Source organism: Mustela erminea, chromosome 6, assembly GCF_009829155.1.
Source record: "Mustela erminea isolate mMusErm1 chromosome 6, mMusErm1.Pri, whole genome shotgun sequence".
NCBI lineage: Eukaryota > Metazoa > Chordata > Mammalia > Carnivora > Mustelidae > Mustela > Mustela erminea.
This window is the reverse complement of record NC_045619.1, coordinates 47,939,336-47,956,924: the sequence shown is the minus strand read 5'-3', so window position 1 is coordinate 47,956,924 and position 17,589 is coordinate 47,939,336. Positions and strand designations below refer to the sequence as shown.

Sequence of the window (17,589 nt, the reverse complement as noted above, 5' to 3'; positions counted from 1 at the left end):
CTCTCTAATTCACAGGGTTTTGGATGAGGCTAAATTAGATCACCAGCTTTCCTGGTCCTCCAGCTTGCCAATGGCAGATGATGGGACTACTGGTCTCCATCACCTCATGAATGAGTTCTTATAATAAATCTCCTCTTTAGATCAATCTAGCTATCTGTCTATGGTACTGGTCCTATTTCTCTGGAGAATCCCTCCCTCCCCACCCCCCCCCCCCCCCCCCAGTACTCTGCTTCAGCACAGATGGTTTGAATTAGACCTGGGATTCTCAGATTTGGGGGATTCCCTCAAACTAACCAATCTCGTTGTGCTGGCTTATGTGCCATGCTGAGGTGCTAGATTTACTCAGTGGACAATCAGAGGTTGCTCAGGTCTATATTTGAGAAAAATAATTGAGTAGTAAGATGATGGATAGATCAGAAAGAGAAGGGTTCTTGTGAGAAAGTACCCAATAATCTCCTTGCCTGAGATCTTAATTCTAAGCCAGGCACAGAATGGGGTTCTATGGCTACACAGCAATCTAATGTCAACCGTGGACAGTAGGAAAATTTAACATCCACTCAAGAAAGGACATAGTTCCTCTAGGCCCTGCATTGGTCTATGCTACATTGTTCAGTTCCAAAAGCCACATTTTAAAACAAGCAACATCATGATAAAGAGTCTCTCCTTGACCAAAAATTAGTGAAGCTTCTCTTAGCCATTTTTTTCTTTTTTTGTTTTCTTAAAGTAGGCTCCAGGCCCATTGTGCAGTCCAGAATGGAGACCAGCATGGGGCTTGAACTCACAACTCTGAGATTAAGACCTGAGCTGAGACCAAGAATCAGATGCTTAGCTGACTGAGCTGCCCAGGCACCCCTTTCCTGAGACTTTTTGATGAGGCCTCAACCTTGGCCCCAGCCCCGGCTTTGCCCCACCCAGTCACTCAGCCCAGCTGGAGCAAGAATCCAGGTAAATCCCACCCTTCATGTCTCCTCTTAGCAATTTTCCATCCACTGACCCCTCACTCGGCTCATGGTCGATAAGTCCCCAGATGTCTCTGCTGTATGTGGAGTTGAGCTGAATCTCTCACTTATTACTATACCTCCATTGTAATAGTCTTACATATAGCCTTCCTCACCACTGTAACGAGTGTCAGAAAAAGGTTTTCTTTTTGAGAAGAGATTATTTATTTATTTATTTGAAAGAGAGGGAGAGAGCACAAGCAGGGGGAGGGGGAGAGGGAGAAGTAGACTCCCCTGCTGAGCAGGGAGCCCAATTCGGGGCTCAATCCCAGGACCCTGGGATCATGACCTGAGCCAAAGGCAGATGCTTAACCAACTGAGCCGCCCAGGCGCCCCTGTATCTTTGACTCCACATCTCCGGGCTGATACTGCCAAGGAAAATACGATTGCTTTCGTAAAGCTATAGGTGATGATTTTAAGAACACAGTAACAGATTTATACCCTCCCCCTTCCTAATCCAGAACGTCCATACCCAGTGCAGAACCTGATATAAAATAGGGACTCAGACAGTATTTGTTGATTTCAATTAGAGTTCAGAAAACATTAGAGGGTAGTCATTTGTCTTTAAATTCAACAGCAATAAGAATAAAAATAGCTGTCTGCCAACCACCCAGGCATCTTCTGTGCACTGTTTGATTTAAGGCTCTGAGCAACCCTGCCTAGTAATTACTGGCCCCATTTGACAGAGGAGAAAACAGAACCCCTGGGAGGTACCCAGCTGGATGGTAAGCTCCTCCACTCCAGGTACCTTTGTACACAAATGTATGCAGAATTTCCTTGATGAGCTGACTTTGGTTGTTCTCGGGAGGCTGAGATTTGGTGCCTGGTCTGTCTGACCATGAAGTGTATATAGTTTCCACCACTTTCTTCAAGAATGAGGCATTCGTCTGTGTTAAGTCCTGCCTGGTAAACAGAGAGGGAGGTTTCCTTCTTTAGAAGCCAACTGAATTGGACCAAAAGGAGAGAAAAATCCATGTACAGTGTAATAGAGGATAGCTTCTGGGAAACAGGCTGCTGAGTGCTATGTCCACTTACTCAGCACCGTCTGTGGGTCAGGCACTGTTCAGTGTCCTGGGAATACAGCTGCAGGGCCTCCATTTGGGTCCAGATCCTTGGCTCCATAGGCTTTCATCTGTGGGGCTCTGATAAGTGTTTTGAAGATTATTTGTTGTGCTGCTGGACCTCAGAGAAGTCTATTTGACTTAAAGATGGTGAGAAACTCATGATTTCTTTACATTGTGATGGATCATTGAGGTATCATGAAATAAGAAGGAATATGAGGATGTTATGCATGATGTATCTGGCTTCACTGATTTTTGGAAAGAGTCAGAAAGTGATGAGAAGGCAAGTAAACCATTAAAATCACCTATAATCCTATCACCGGCAATGATCACCACCACTGTCTTGCACGCATGGGCGCACACGCACACACCCACAGACGCCTTTCTTTCTTGCAATACTGGGATCATTGCCTCAACTTTTTTGTTTTGCTTTTTAAAATAAAATCAGCTCCTCCCCTTCCTGACATAAACAAAATCTATGCATATTGTAAGGAAACCAGTTAACACAGAAATGCATAATGAGTCTTGTATTTTTGTCAGGGAGTCTAAAAGGATAGTTCTGGAGGATTTCTCCTATTTTGTAGGGTTGAAGTGGGAAAGGAGGGATGAGCTGCCCAGTCACCCCTTTCTCCTCACAGTACTTTCCCTCTCTCCTCACAGTACTTGAGACAGCAAATTGCAGGTTTCTCACACCCATCTATTCTCCAATTCTCTGCTGACACCAACTGGGTATCCTATAATTCAATTCAACCACTATCTGCCTTGAGACAGTGTCAGACCCCACAGATTAAGAATTTAGTTCCAGGGGCGCCTGGGTGGCTCAGTGGGTTAAAGCCTCTGCCTTCGGCTTAGGTCATGATCCCAGGGTCCTGGGATCGAGCCCCACATCGGGCTCTCTGCTCTGCAGGGAGCCTGCTTCCTCCTCTCTCTCTCTCTGCCTGCCTCTCTGCCTACTTGTGATCTCTGTCTGTCAAATAAATAAATAAAATCTTTAAAAAAAAAAGAAGAAGAATTTAGTTCCACAAGACTGCCTGCCCTTCATTTAAAAAAAATATCTTGTGTATTTATTTGCGAGTGAGAGAGAGCTCACAAGTAGTGGGAGCAGGGGGCCCCATGTAGGACTCGATCCCAGGACCCTGGGATCATGACCTGAACTGAAGGCAGACACTTAACAGACTGAGCCACCCAGGCATCCAAGACTACCCTCCCTTCAGATGCCAAACCCAAGTAGTGGGTCTCCAGGTTACCCACAACTCTGTCTGACTTGGCTCCAAATCAGAGGTTCCTATGACTCTCCTGAAGTTTGATAATTTGCTAGAACGGCTCACAGAATTCAGGGAAACATTTACATATGCCAGTTTATTATAAAGGATACTACTTAGGAACAACCAGATAGAAGAGATTCATAGGGCGAGGTATGCACGGAGCTCGGAGCTTGCAAGCCCTCTCCAGGCATGCCACCCTCCCATCAGGTGGATGTGCTCCCCTACGTGTCCGAACCCCCTCAGTTAGGACTTTTTGGAGGTTTCATTAGGTGGGCATGATTGATTACATCATTGGCCATAATCACTTCTCCCCTTCTCCTCTCCTTGGAGTTGGCCGTGTGAAGGTAGGACTAAGAGTTCTAACCCTCTAGTCACATGGCCGACCCTCTAATCACATCTTCCTCTGGAGACCAGTCCCCATCCTTTTCAAAAGTCACCTTATTAACATAAATTCATTTGTGGTAGGAAGGGGCTTATTATAAATCATAAAAGATGCTCCTTTCACATTTCACACTCCAGAGCTATTTCAGAAACCGGGGACAGAAACTACATATTATAACAGAAGTTGTTCCTTTCTCCTCTTAGGACTTAGGAAATTGCTGGGGTTTAGGGAGTTCTGTGCCAGGAACTAGGGAGGAAGACCAAATATATATTTCTTATTATCTGACAATACCACAAGGGCCAGAGTTGGGAGAGGATGTCTTTGGGGACGTGCTGAGCTGGAGCACTGGGTCAGGAACGACTTCCTTCTGTTTGGGGTGTGTGTGCATCAGCTCTGCTTTCTGTGCCAAAGTTGAGTTCATCCTCATGCCAGAAAGAGGAACCTGGTGGGCGGTCCAGTCAGGACAAGGCTTATCAATAGAAAAAAACCGGAAAAGATAGCCTGGAGAAGCAGAGGAGGGAAACAGGCCTCATAGTGCGGCTTCTGACATGCAGCCAGAGTCCCAGGATACTAGCTCCCAAGTGGATGATGGAGCAGAATCAGACCTCTGCCTCCTGGTAAAGAAGCTGTTGGTGGGTGGTTCTCATACTTGAACTTGCATTAGAATTATCTGGAGAGATTGTTAAAACACAGGTTGCTGGACTTCACCCCCAGAGTTTCTGATGCAGTAGGTTGGGGGTAGGCTTGAGAATTTTGATTTCCAAGAAGCTTCCAGGTGATGTCAATACTGCTGGTCCGGGGACCACACTTTGAAAACCACTGCAGTAGACCAGAGAAAGAACCAGAAAATTCTAGGTAAACCCAAGGAAGTAACTATTCAGGATAGCGTGAAACTCACAGAATGCATTTGAGGATAGGGGCTAAGAAATAAGAACTTCTTCTCCTGGGGTGCTCCATATTTGGAGGCCGATCCTGGTAAAACAAAGCATTTCTTTCTTCCTCCCTTTCTTTCTTCCTCCCTCCTCTCCTCTCCTTCCTTCCTTCGATTTTACTTGAGAGAAAGAGAGAAAAAAAGAATGAACAGGGTGAATGGCAGAGGGAGAAGCAGACAGAGACTCCCCACTGAGAAGAAAGCTGGTTGTGGGACTCCAGGATCATGCAACTCCAGGATCGTGACCTGAGCTGAAGTCAAATGCTAAACCAAGTGAGCCATCCAGGCACCCCAGAACAAAGTATTTCAATAGACCAAGGTCACTGTGACCATAGACTCCCTTGGACGACAATCTCTGTGATTAGCCTGGCCAAACACACTAGGTGGGGACTAACTGATTGGCAGGACAAGGACTAGGAAAACTGGGAGTGTGTGCAATGGGCCAGAAATGGTGGGACTGAGTAGGACATACGACTTGTACTTTTTCCCTTTTTAAAAATATATATGTATATATATTTATTTGAGAGAGAGAGAGAGACAGAGACAGAGAACAAGTGTATGGCACAGGGAGAAGGAGAGAGAGAGAGAATCTCAAGCACACTCTACGCTGAGCTTGGAGCCTGTCCCGGGGCTAAATCTCACAACCCTGAGATCATGATCTGGGCTGAAATCAAGAGTTGGATCCTTAAGCGACTGAGCCATCCAGGCACCCATGACTTGTATTTCTAATATGTCCTGAATTTTGCTGTTTTATCATTGTCCTTGTAGTGGCTAGAACTTTTTTTTTTTAAGATTTTATTTATTTGTCAGAGAGAGAGAAGGTGAAAGAGAGCATGAGCAGGGGAAGGGACAGAGGTAGAAGCAGGCTTCCTGCTGAGCAAGGAGCCGGATGTGGGACTTGATCCCAGTACCCTGGGATCATGACCTGAGTCAAAGGCAGATACTTAATAGACTGAGTCACCCTGGCATTCCTGGCTAGAATTCTTTTAAGAGTGTGTGAATGAGTGTGTGCATATACATATGTTGTTGGAGGAGGGTAGTATAGAAAGTCTTTTCCTAATTCTGCAGTCTTTTTGGCAGAAAAATTACTTTTTGAATGACTAGAGGGATGACAGCCAGGAGGAAGAAAATGAATTAAGTGACTTGGTCAGGAAAGAAAGGACAGGGGAGTGAGAAAGTCTGGGTAGAGAAATGGGCCTCAGAGCCCAGATAGACACATATCTTTAAATATTCTAAAAGGGCATATCTGGGTGCCTGGGTGGGTCAGTTGGCAAGCATCTGCCTGTGGCTCAGGTCATGATCCCAGGGTCCTGGGACCAAATCCGTCGTTGCTCTCCCTGCTCAGCGGGGTGACTGCGTCTCCCTCTGCCCCTCCCCCTGTTCATGCGCTCTCTCTTACTCACATACATAGAAAAAAATCTTTTAAAAAATAAAAGTACAAATACAAATCTTTAGGATTATCTTATTTCACTCCTAGGACAAATAAGTGAAATTAGAGGGATGCTAATTTTGAGTTAATAGATGAAGTATGTTTTTAATAATTAGAGTTACCTGCCCATAAAATGGACTGCACAAAATACGGAGTTTCCCTAAAGGAACATATATAAGAATATTAACAACAGCAGAATCTTAGAAAAGGATAATTTTCAAAAGAGTAAAATCATGGGACGCCTGGGTTGCTCAGTCGGTTAGGCATCTGCCCTTGGCTCCGGTCATGATCCCAGGGTCCTAGGATTGAGTCCCATGTCAGGCTCCCTGCTCAGCCAGGAATCTGCTTCTCCCTCTGCCTCTGCTACTTTCCTTGCTCATTCTCTCACTTTTTCTCCAAATAAGGAAATAATTTTTTTTTAAAGATTTTATTTATTTATTTGACAGACAGAGATCACAAGTAGGCAGAGAGGGGGAAGCAGGCTCCCCACTGAGCAGAGAGCCCGATGTGTGGCTGGATCCCCAGACCCTGGGATCATGACCTGAGCCGAAGGCAGAGGCTTTAACCCACTGAGCCACCAGGCACCCCAATAAAATCTTTTTTAAAAAAAGAAAGAAAGAGATTAAATTATAACTTCCAGATATGGAATGAATATATATGAAAGATCCTATTTAACTCATCATTTACTGAAGGAATCAGGCGGATGTTACGAGTGATTCATAGAAGAATCCAACAAGCAGACGTATTTCTAGATCAGGAATATCAAAATGAATTTGCAAATAGATGTAGACCTGGCTTTTGTTGTTCCGTCACTGGATAGAATTTCTTTGCATGTCTCTCTGGACCAACAGAGTTGTAAAATAGCTTAGTTAAAACACAGGGCATGTCCCTATTGAGCCAGAGAGTTTCTGGTGGTTCCAGCGTTTTGCTGAAAGAATATCCAGTGCTGTCTTATTTCAAAGCCTTACATTTTTCCTTATTGTCTTTCCTTTTCCTTAAAAATGCTTGCAATACCCGATTAAATGAGCATCGTTCTCAAAAATGACCTTGTAGGCCTCAGTTGGAATAGATTTCCCTAATTATACCTTGAGAAAGGAGGATATGTTCTTTTTTTTTTTTTTTTAAGATTTTATTTATTTATTTGAGAGAGAGAAAGAGAGAGAGAGTGAAAGAGCACAAGCAAGGGGAGCAGTGAAGGGAGAGAGGGAGAAGCAGGTTCCCCACTGAGCAGGGAGCCTGATGCGGGACTCAGTCCCAGGACCCTTGGATCATGACCTGAGCTGAAGGCAGATGCTTAACCATCTGAGCCATCCAGGTGCTTTTAAAAAAAAGATTTATTTATTTACTTGTCCGAGTGAGCGATGGAAAGAGAGCACAAGCAAGGAAACAGCAAGCAGAGGGAGAAGCAGGCTTCCCGCTGAGCAAGGATCCCAATGTGGGACTGAATCCCGGGATCCCGGGATCAAGACCTGAGCCAAAGGCAGACACTTAACCAACAGCCACCCAGGCAGCCCAAGAAGGATATATTCTTAAAGAGTCTGTATTGGAGTCCTATTGTTGCTGTAACAAATTATCACAAATTTTGTGGCTTAAAATCACATAAATTTATGATCTTATGGTTTTAAAGTTGAGAAGTCTGAAAAGGATCTTATGAGTAAAACCAGAGGTTGCATTCCTTCTGGAAGCTCTAGGAGAGGATGTGTTTCGTTGCCCTGTCCAGTTTCTAGAGGCCACCTGCACTCTGTGGCTTGTGGCCCCCTGATCTTATCTTCACAACCAGCAGCCTAGCATCTTCAAATCTCTTTCTGTCTCTGATTTAGAAGAAAGTAGTCAAATGGACAAGCGTAAAAAGGACTAACAAACCACCTAACAGAGAATAGATCTCGATAATCCTATAATCCCTTTACAAAATCAATACATAATCAGGCCATAAACTAAATTCCCAGTCATGCTGTCACCACTGGGGAAAAATTTATTGGCTGTAAACAAATCAAAACACAAAATGAATAGAGATCAAATTAAAATTAGAAAACTAGGAATCACGCAGAGTTCTATTGCCACTTTCTGTTTACCTTTAGAACTCAAGAAAAGGTGTGCCTGGATTTACACTGCATGGGAGATGCACCATTTCTGTGAGCGGTGCTTACCTGACTGTCAGGTGAATCTATTGGGCACCTCCTGGAGGGCCGCCCAAGCTGCTAAAGGATAATTTTTTAAAAAGGTAAAATCTTGACTCTCATTCAGATGGCAAATAAATACGGGTTAAAGATTTCATTTTAACTCATGACTTACTGAGGGAACCAAGCAGATGTAACAACCAGCTCAAAGGAGAAGCCAAAGAACAGACATATTTAGAGATGAGAAATTTATTTTTTAAAGATTTTAAAGAGAGATTTGAGAGAGAGAGTGCTTGAGAGAGAGAGAGAGAGCACAAGTGGGGGCGAGAGGGAAGAGGCAGAAGGAGAGGGAGAATCAGTCTCCCTGCTGAGCCCCGATATGAGGCTCAATCCCAGGACCCTGAGATCATGACCTGAGCCAAAGGCAGGCTCTTAACTGAGCCACCCAGGCACCCCTAGAGATGAGAAATATTGAAAAGAATTTACTCGTGGATACAAAACTGACTTTTCATGGTGGGAAGAGGGTTGGTCCTCCACCAGACAGAATTTACCAGCACATCTATAGTCAGGAATTATTTACAGAGTTATCAGCTTGATCAGAGAGAGAGAGAGCATGAAATGGCCGAGCCACATCCTTAGAGGTTCTGACATTCCAGTGAGAGCCTGTCCAGTAGTCTCTTCTGCTTATTTCAAAGTCTGAAGCGTTTCCTTCCAGTCTCATTGACTCAATTCTTCAACAATAATACATTTTTACACAATGAGAGGCTGATGTGGGTAAGTGTGGGGACTCCAGAGTCACGCTGCCTGGGCCCAAGGCCAGGGTCCGCCATTTTTAGCTGTGCCTCTTTGAGCGAGTGACTCGTCAGTCAGCAAACAACAGCTCAAGGGCCAAATCCAGCCTGCTGCCTATTTTTGTACGGCCCTTGAGCTCAGAATGGTTTTTATATTTTTAAATCATTGGGGGGGAAAATATCAAAAGAAGAATAGTATTTCCTGACACATGGATATTATAAAATTCGAATTCTGATGACAAGTATTATTTGAGTACAACCATGTCCGTTTGTTTACATATTGTCTGCTGCTGCTTTCACGCTCCGACACAGTCGAGTAGCCGTGATGGGGACCAGATGGCCTGCTGGGCCTGAAATATCTCCTATCCAGCTCTTTACGGAAAAAGGTGGCCCTTCTCTGCACACTCTCCACTAAATGTCTGGAAGACTCGGTTCACTCATCTGTGAAATGAGAAATTTCACCACCCATATTGTGGTGAAAATTCATGGAGATTCTGTGAAGAATTACTTACGATGGTGCCTGAGATCCAGTAAACCCTCAAGACTTGGTTAATCAGAGTCCTTCCCCCAGGTTGCTTAGATGGATGTGGAGAGAGAACTGTTCCCTCTTTCTTTGGGGGTCACTAAGGTAGGGTGTTTAATAAGCCCAGAATTGTCTGTGGTCATACCTATCTCCTGCCTCCTCCATTAAAGACACAACAAACACTAACCCAGGTTCCATGGATGGGGCCATTCTGTGTGACGGCCTTTCATCTATTAGCTCACGTCATCTTTACGATAATCTAATACGGTAGGTATTGCTTTTTTTTTTTTTTTTTAAGATTTTATTTATTTATTTGACAGAGAGATATCACAAGCAGATGGAGAGTCAGGCAGAGAGGGAGATAGAGGGAAGAGGGAAGCAGGCTCCCTGCTGAGCAGAGAGCCCGATGCAGGTCTCGATCCCAGGACCCCGAGATCATGACCTGAGCCGAAGGCAGCGGCTTAACCCACTGAGCCACCCAGGCGTCCCGGTAGGTATTGCTTTTATTTCCCTCATTTACAGAGAAAGAAACCGAGACTGACAGCAGTCAGAAAGTTACCTTTCTAGGTAAATGGTAGGCCCAGCCTCAAGCCTCTGCAGGCTGAGCAAAGACCCAGTAGCTGGTACAGGAAGCACGGCCACCCGCAGGAGGGGGAGGAGGCTCGTTTACTGGAGGAGGCTGCAAGCAAGGAAACAGAGCCCTGCCAGGAGCCCTTGGCCTCCGCTGGCCACTCATTTTGTTTCATTTTATTGGACCAAAGCTAGTGTGAGTTTGCTTTCTGTCACCAGGGACAGAAATAAGCTGAGGAAACTAAAAGATGAAAATAGCACGAGTCTGTCCCCACCGTAGCTCGCAAGACGCTGACGGAGAGGGACAAACACAGAGCACGAGCGGCTAAAGTAAGGGCGTGCTGTCTATGCTGTGGGGGCCGAAGGGAGCCTCGAGTCACGAAACATTTGACATGTCCCTTCCATGTGCCCCTTCCATGTGTCCGGCCCCACGCTGGATGCCCTTTGGTGGCTGGATGTCTTTACATTTCTAGCAAGATGCCGGCGTTTGGGCCATTTATCTGTGCCTTTTGTGTGTTGGCTGTTGAGAACCCCTGTGGTCTGCTGGGATCCATGGTCGGTCTGGCTGTGAGGTGTCCTGTCTCACGCAGAGTTTAATTAGGATTGTACTATGCCAACGATGCTGCAGTGAGGCCCGCAGGTGGGCTAGGGAAAGCACGTGTTAAAATATAAAAATGTCATTTCAGGGGCGCCTGGTTGGCTCAGTGGGTTAAAGTCTCTGCTTTCAGCTCAGGTCATGATCCCGGGGTCCTGGGATTGAGCCTTACATCAGGCTCTCTGCTCAGCAGTGAGCCTGCTTCCTCTTCTCTCTGCCTGCCTCTCTGCCTACTTGTGATCTCTCTCTCTCTGTCAAATAAATAAATAAAATATTTTTAAAAAATAAATAAATAAAATAAAAATAAAAATGTCATTTCAAAGCAGCCAGGGGTGTCTTTCCACTAATCAAATTATATCCGTGCTTGGATTTTAAACACTAACTCATTAAAGGGGCCCCACTTCTATCTAGCTCCCTTTCACAAGGCAGGTAGTTCTTTAGCCATAATTATCTGTTGTTACACGCAAATAATTGCACCCACAATTGTCTAATTGTCGGCAGAAAACGAAGGGCAAGCAGCTGATTATTTCTCAGATATCTGATGTTGCCTGTCACAAGCCGGCTGGGACCAAAGCTGCTCTCGACCTACAATAAAGGGGGTCCAAGTGACCTGGTCTCCTGGGTATGGACTGCGAGAGAAAACCCCCTTCTCACCTCAGCAAGAGCTGACAGACCTCTTATTTTCCCTCCCGACCTCTCTCTTAGGACTACTTCCAGTTTTCTGGGTCTTGTTTCATCTGTTCTGATTTCAGGAGTCATCTGGCCAGCTGAGAGGAAGTGGGTGCTGTTTTCCCCTTTATTCTATTTTAAATCGGTTTCTTCATTTCTCCATCATTTCCCTATTCCCAACGTCTCTCACATGGAGTAAGACTGGAAAAATTTCCTTTTTAGGGGAGAGGAGACAAGGGGATAGCGATGTTAAGAAATAGTCTCTTAATAGGACCAGTATGTTCAAATCAGGAAGAAAATCTCTAATAATAGAGAGATTAATCATATAGGGGGAAAAAAAAAAGCAGAGTTCTGAACATCATGTGCATTCCTATAGCAGAGTTCGTATAAGGAGTGTGTGTGTGTGTGTGTGTGTGTGTGTGTGGTGATGTCACGGTTACTCACCTGCACGGCTATGTGGGAATAGAAAGAGCACGCACACATAACAATAAAGCAAGCATTCTAATTTGAGCACTTTGTTTTTTCAAGAGCGTAATGCTGGCTGGAAGAAAGGGGAGCAGCTCTCAATGAAGTGACTTCCTCAGCATACACACAGAATTAACCGAGATTAGAATTCTGAATAATTACCTCCGGGTCTAGAACATTCCCCCTCCTTTTCTACAGGCCCATCCACACCACCTCAAAGACAGGTAACGTCCATGATAAATAAGCTTACGGCCGTCCTTTGTGAATGTACTTAACGCCCCTCAATTGCATACTTTAAAATGGTAAATAATATGTTTGATATAATTTACCACAGTAAAAACAAACAAACGAACATGGAAACCATTCCTGGTTCTCAGGTCACCCTAGGTTAAATCTGGCCTGGGGATCATATGTCATATAGGAAGGTAAGCCAGCTCGGGGGCTAGAATGTGTGAGTCCCCCTACGGCATCACCCACGACACAGAAGGTACCATGCTTCCCACCCGTGGGCTGTGCTATTTGCTCCTCTGGAAACTGAAGTTCCCCTGCACAAACTTCAAGCACTTCAGTTTTTCATCTTTCGAACGGTCTCCATATTCTTATCACTTATCCCTCCAGCGTTCAATCGCCTCAGGCAGAACGTTCTTTTCTTTCTTTTCTTTTTTTTTTTTAAAGATTTTTTATTTTATTTATTTGTTATAGAGAAGCGAGAGCGAGCACAGGCAGACAGAATGGCAGGCAGAGGCAGAGGGAGAAGCAGGCTCCCTGCCAAGCAAGGAGCCCGATGTGGGACTCGATCCCAGGACGCTGTGATCATGACCTGAGCCCAAGGCAGCCGCCCAACCAAGTGAGCCACCCAGGCGTCCCATCTTTCTTTTCTAAAACCGACCTCTATGTCTTTTTCTTTTGATTTCTTCTCCTCCCCATCCTTCCTCGGGATTCTTGCTCCGTGAATCATCCTTTCCTCCCCACTGCTCTTTCTCTCAGCCACACAGAAGAACTTTCTTTCAACCTCGTAAGTCCCTCAAGCTACTATGTTATCTCTTTCATTGTCTGCATAATTTCTAAAGAGAGGAGCTTCCACCAGAGTTCTTAAACTCAACTAAAAAGAGAAATACCACTGTTCCTTAATCTCTCGCAAGCTCACTTCCTGTGGGTTGAAACAACGATTTAAAGGTATTTCCTGACTGAATTCAATCAGCTCTCATCCCCCTCCGACCTTTCTGCTGCATTCAGTGTGTGAAGAGCTCCTTCTCAGTCTCCTTTCCGGGATATTTTTCAAATCCATCCACATTTACTGAGCACTTACTTACCACCTGCCAGGCCCTATGGGTGTGCTGGACACTCTCTCCTCCCCTTCTGTATCTCTGGACTTTGTTTCCAAGGTTCCCCTGAGAGTCTGCTGTTCTGGCTTGGTATTCCCTCCCCATGTAATTCAGCTGCTCCCTTGGTATTGAGAGCTTACTCTGGGCCAAGCCTGTGAATATAGGACTTCACCCGTTCACAGTTTCCTGCCTTTCCCTCAACTTCAAATATCCCCTCTGCACTGTCAGATGCAGGGCTCTGGTTTTGATGTATATCCTGGATAGGTCCTCCCTCAGTGCTTGTGTGGCCCAGACCAAAGAACAAAATGGAGGCCCACAATCCAGATGTCTAAAACTTTGAAAGCTATAAATGAAGGTAGCAGCTGTTAAATAAATACATTAGATCATTTTGCCTTGACAGACAGACCTTAGATTTGGTACATAATGTTCCATTACTTTCAGGTGTACCACATAGTGATTCCACAGTTCTCTATGCTAGATGCTCACTCCAAGTGCAGCTACCATCTGTCAGCACACACCACCATCACAATGTCACTGACTATATTCCCCATGCTGTACCTTTACTCCCGTGACATATTTATTCCAGAACTGGCAGCCTGTCCTGTGTCTCCCACTTCCCTTCACCCATTTTGCTCATGTCCTGACCCTCCCCTCTGGCAACCACCAGTTTGTTCTCTATATTTACAGGTCTGATTCTGCTTTTTGTTTATTCATTTGTTTTGTTTTTTAGACTCCATATATAAGTGAAGTCACATGGTATATGGCTTTCTCTGACTCACTTATTTCACTTAGCATGATACCTTCTAGATCCATCCATGTTGTCACCAATGACACGATCTCATCTTTTTTTTTTTTAAGATTTAAAAAAAAAATTAGTTATTTAATTGACAGAGAGAGAGACAGCAAGAGAGAGAACACAAGCAGGGGGAGTGGGAGAGGGAAAAGCCTGCTTCCCGCAGAGCGGGGAGCCTGATGTAGGGCTCTATCCCAGGAACCTGGGATCACCACCTGAGCGGAAGGCAAACGGTTAATGACTGAGCCACCCAGGAGCCCCTTACAATTTTTATAGCTGGGTAATATTCCATTGTAGATGTATACCACATCTTCTTTATCCACTCATCCACTGATTTGGGTTGCTTCTCTTTCTTGGCAATTGTAAATAATGCTGCAATAAACATAGGAGTAGGTGCATCTATCTTTTCAAATTAAGGTTTTCATTTTCCTGGGGTAAATATCCAGTAGTTGAATTATTGGATCTTACAGTTTTTCCATTTTTAATTTTCTGAGGAACTGTTTCCCATGGTGGCTGTACCAATTTACATGGCTACCAACAGTGCGTGAGGGTTCCTTTTTCTCCACATCCACACCAAACACTTGTTATTTCTTGTCTTTTTAATTCTAGCCATTCTGACAGGTGTCATGTGATATTTTCTTTGTGGTTTGGATTTGCATTTCCCTGATGATTAGTGATGATGAGCATGTGTCTGTTGGCCATCTGTATGTCTTCTTTGGAGAAATGTCTATTCAGTTCCTCTATCCATTTTTTAATCAAATTATTTGATTTTTTTGGTGTCGAGTTGTATGAGTTCTTTATATATTTTGAATATTAACCCCTTATCAGATATGTCATTTGCAAATATCTTCTCTTACTCAGTAGGTTACTTTTTTGTTTTGTTGATGGTTTCATTTTCTGTGCATTGAATATATCATCATCCAGATTAAGATGATGTATTTAAATGTTGAATCTTGTGGAGTTCATGCTGGACCATGATGCCACTGAATGAGCTGGGTCTAAGCCCTTAGACTGTCTCCTTCTTTTCCACTTCCCACTGTAAGGGGCCTTCAGCATGCACGGCCTATATATCTTAGCTCTGCCTATATACTCATAAGCACTCAGGGTCTAGGACTTTGCTCACTGAAAACACTAGTCACCCTCAGCAGTATTCTCCCAGAAAAGACACTTGCATGGGTCCTTGACATAGCCTCAGGGCCTTTGGAGCTAGAATTCTCTGAGAACTAGGATGGTAGATTCCGAGTAAGCATACTCTGGTGGTCCCATGGATTCCCTGGTACCATATTGGCCCTCTAAAGCAGAATACTCTATTGTAAAGGATTTTAGCCCCCCACTTTTCCCTTTTCAATCTGTTACAGATGAATGCTTCTTTTTTTTTTTTTTTTTAAAGATTTTATTTATTTATTTGGCAGACAGAGATCACAAGTAGGCAGAGAGGTAGGCAGAGAGAGAGAGAGGAAGAGAAGCAGGCCTCCTGCTGAGCAGAGAGCATGATGCGGGGCTTGATCCCAGGACCCTGGAATCATGACCTGAGCTGAAAGCAGAGGCTTTAACCCACTGAGCCACCCAGGTGCCCCAGATGAATACTTCTTTTAATACAATAAAGAATTTAAAGCAAAGACATACAAAATACAAGTCCAATTTTTTATTAGATTCATTTATTACTAGATTGTTAGACATACATTTTTATACAAATGAGCAGAACAAGAAAGGGGAACAATTATACAAATTGAACATATTGTTCTTGAAAGTGTATGTACAGACAATTTAACCCAGTCAGTCCTTACTATGTTTCTAACTTTTGATTGTTGCAAGGTCATAACTAAATAAAAATTTATGAATGAAATAAGATTCCATATATTAGATGCTTGTCTGCATCATTTGAACAGCACCACTCACATCAGTATTTAAGGGTTTTTATGTGACAAATGAACTTGTTTACTCACTCTCCAAGCTTGATTGAGTTGATGATAACATGGTACTTGTAGGTAGCAATGTACATCTAAGCTTTCCAAATGCTTTGTTTTAATAACACTTACAGTAAGGAAACACGTCTTACTAGGGTATTTTGACAGAACGGAAGAAGATATTTCAGAGTAATTTAAGCAGAAAATAGGGTTTTTCGTTTAAAATTTGGGTTGTTCACTATCATATGATCTCCCTGATATGAGGAAGTGGTGATGCAACATGGGGGCTTAAGTGGGTAGGAGAAGAATAAATGAAACAAGATGGGATTGGGAGGGAGACAAACCATAAGTGACTCTTAATCTCACAAAACAAACTGAGGGTTGCTGGGGGGAGGGGGTTTGGGAGAAGGGGGTGGGATTATGGACATTGGGGAGGGTATGTGCTTTGGTGAGTGCTGTGAAGTGTGTAAACCTGGCGATTCACAGACCTGTACCCCTGGGGATAAAAATATATGTTTATAAAAAAAAAATAAAAAAATAAAAAGGATGAGAATAATGGGAAGGAAAATAAACTACAGGAAGAGACTAAGAAGAATAAATAAATAAATAAATAAATAAATAAATAAAATTTGGGTTTTTCATTTAGAATTTTTATACAAAATGGCGCAAAATTTGTCTTCAATCCTTTATCAGTAGCCACTTCCAACAACTTATCCTCTGACATCAAAATGAAATTTAAACTTTCTATGAAAGAAAGAGATTTCAGATCTATGAATTTCCCATTTTGTTCAGCTGACTTTTGTAACAAAAATTTCTTGACGAAGGAAGGGGTGTGTTGATTTACATTCTGGCACAAGTTCCTAACTGGGTAATGAATCCAGAATGTTTTTGAAGCATTGCAGCTGTGCCATCTGAAGATAATCCTACCCCAAATCCTAGCTCCAGACACATTTATGGACAGCATAATCCTTTACAGTTTTATAAGTTCACAGTTGTGTTCACTGACCATGAAGCTGAGAAAATACAAGAACTGTTTCTTCCCATCACGATCGTGTTTAAATCATACCTATACTAAGCGAGGGCCACATGAAGAGGGGTTTTATATTCCTCTAGATTCAAGGTGAAATACTTGGCTGGTGTCATTTTTTTCCTAGGAGTTAGTCTTCCATCTCGTTAGTAGGTTTCCAAATAGGGGGAACCATGGTTTCACCAGATATAGGCATTGGAGCCACATTCTCCAGCACAGTATAGATTACCATTTCGAAGTCATTGTCTTTGCTACATCCTTGCTATCATGTCTCAGCAGCTGTATCGAAGTCTGGGCTTCATCACCTCAAATACTATTTTCTGAGAAGCCTGCAAAGCTGGTTCTGTGAGAAATAGTTAACATCTGCTTCTGTCAAGTTTTTAATTCATTACTCTCTTTCAAAGAATTCTTTTGATTGTTTTTTTTTTTTTTTTTACTTCTTTCTTATACTTGGTGTGCAAAAGGCAGTATTTTTTTTTAAGCCACTTACCTGTTGGTGGTTTCATTGCTTCATTAGTTGATACATTTCTACAGATAAGATGCTGTAGTTTTAGCCCTTCATCATCAACTCTGGCTACAAATTGAACTCAGACTATGAGGGCTTGTACTTCTGAGTCAATGACTATGAACTTTTTGTTCTTCCTGTTTTCAGAATCACTTCCATTGTTCTCATTTGCTTTTCTACAATCACTGTATTTTGAAATGTGTCTTTTCTTGAAAAAGAAATTTTTCCTAATCAGT

At 43.4% G+C, this 17,589-nt stretch overlaps 1 long non-coding RNA gene across 1 annotated transcript; it reads right to left on the bottom strand.

Annotated features, from left to right (window-relative positions):
* Positions 1 to 1,291: 1,291 nt before the first annotated feature.
* LOC116592357 lies at positions 1,292 to 14,326 on the bottom strand. Its single transcript, XR_004286462.1, has 3 exons — positions 14,180 to 14,326; positions 1,747 to 1,901; positions 1,292 to 1,366 (listed from the first exon to the last, which is right to left on the bottom strand). It is a non-coding gene; the product is annotated as an uncharacterized LOC116592357 (long non-coding RNA).
* Positions 14,327 to 17,589: the final 3,263 nt, after the last annotated feature.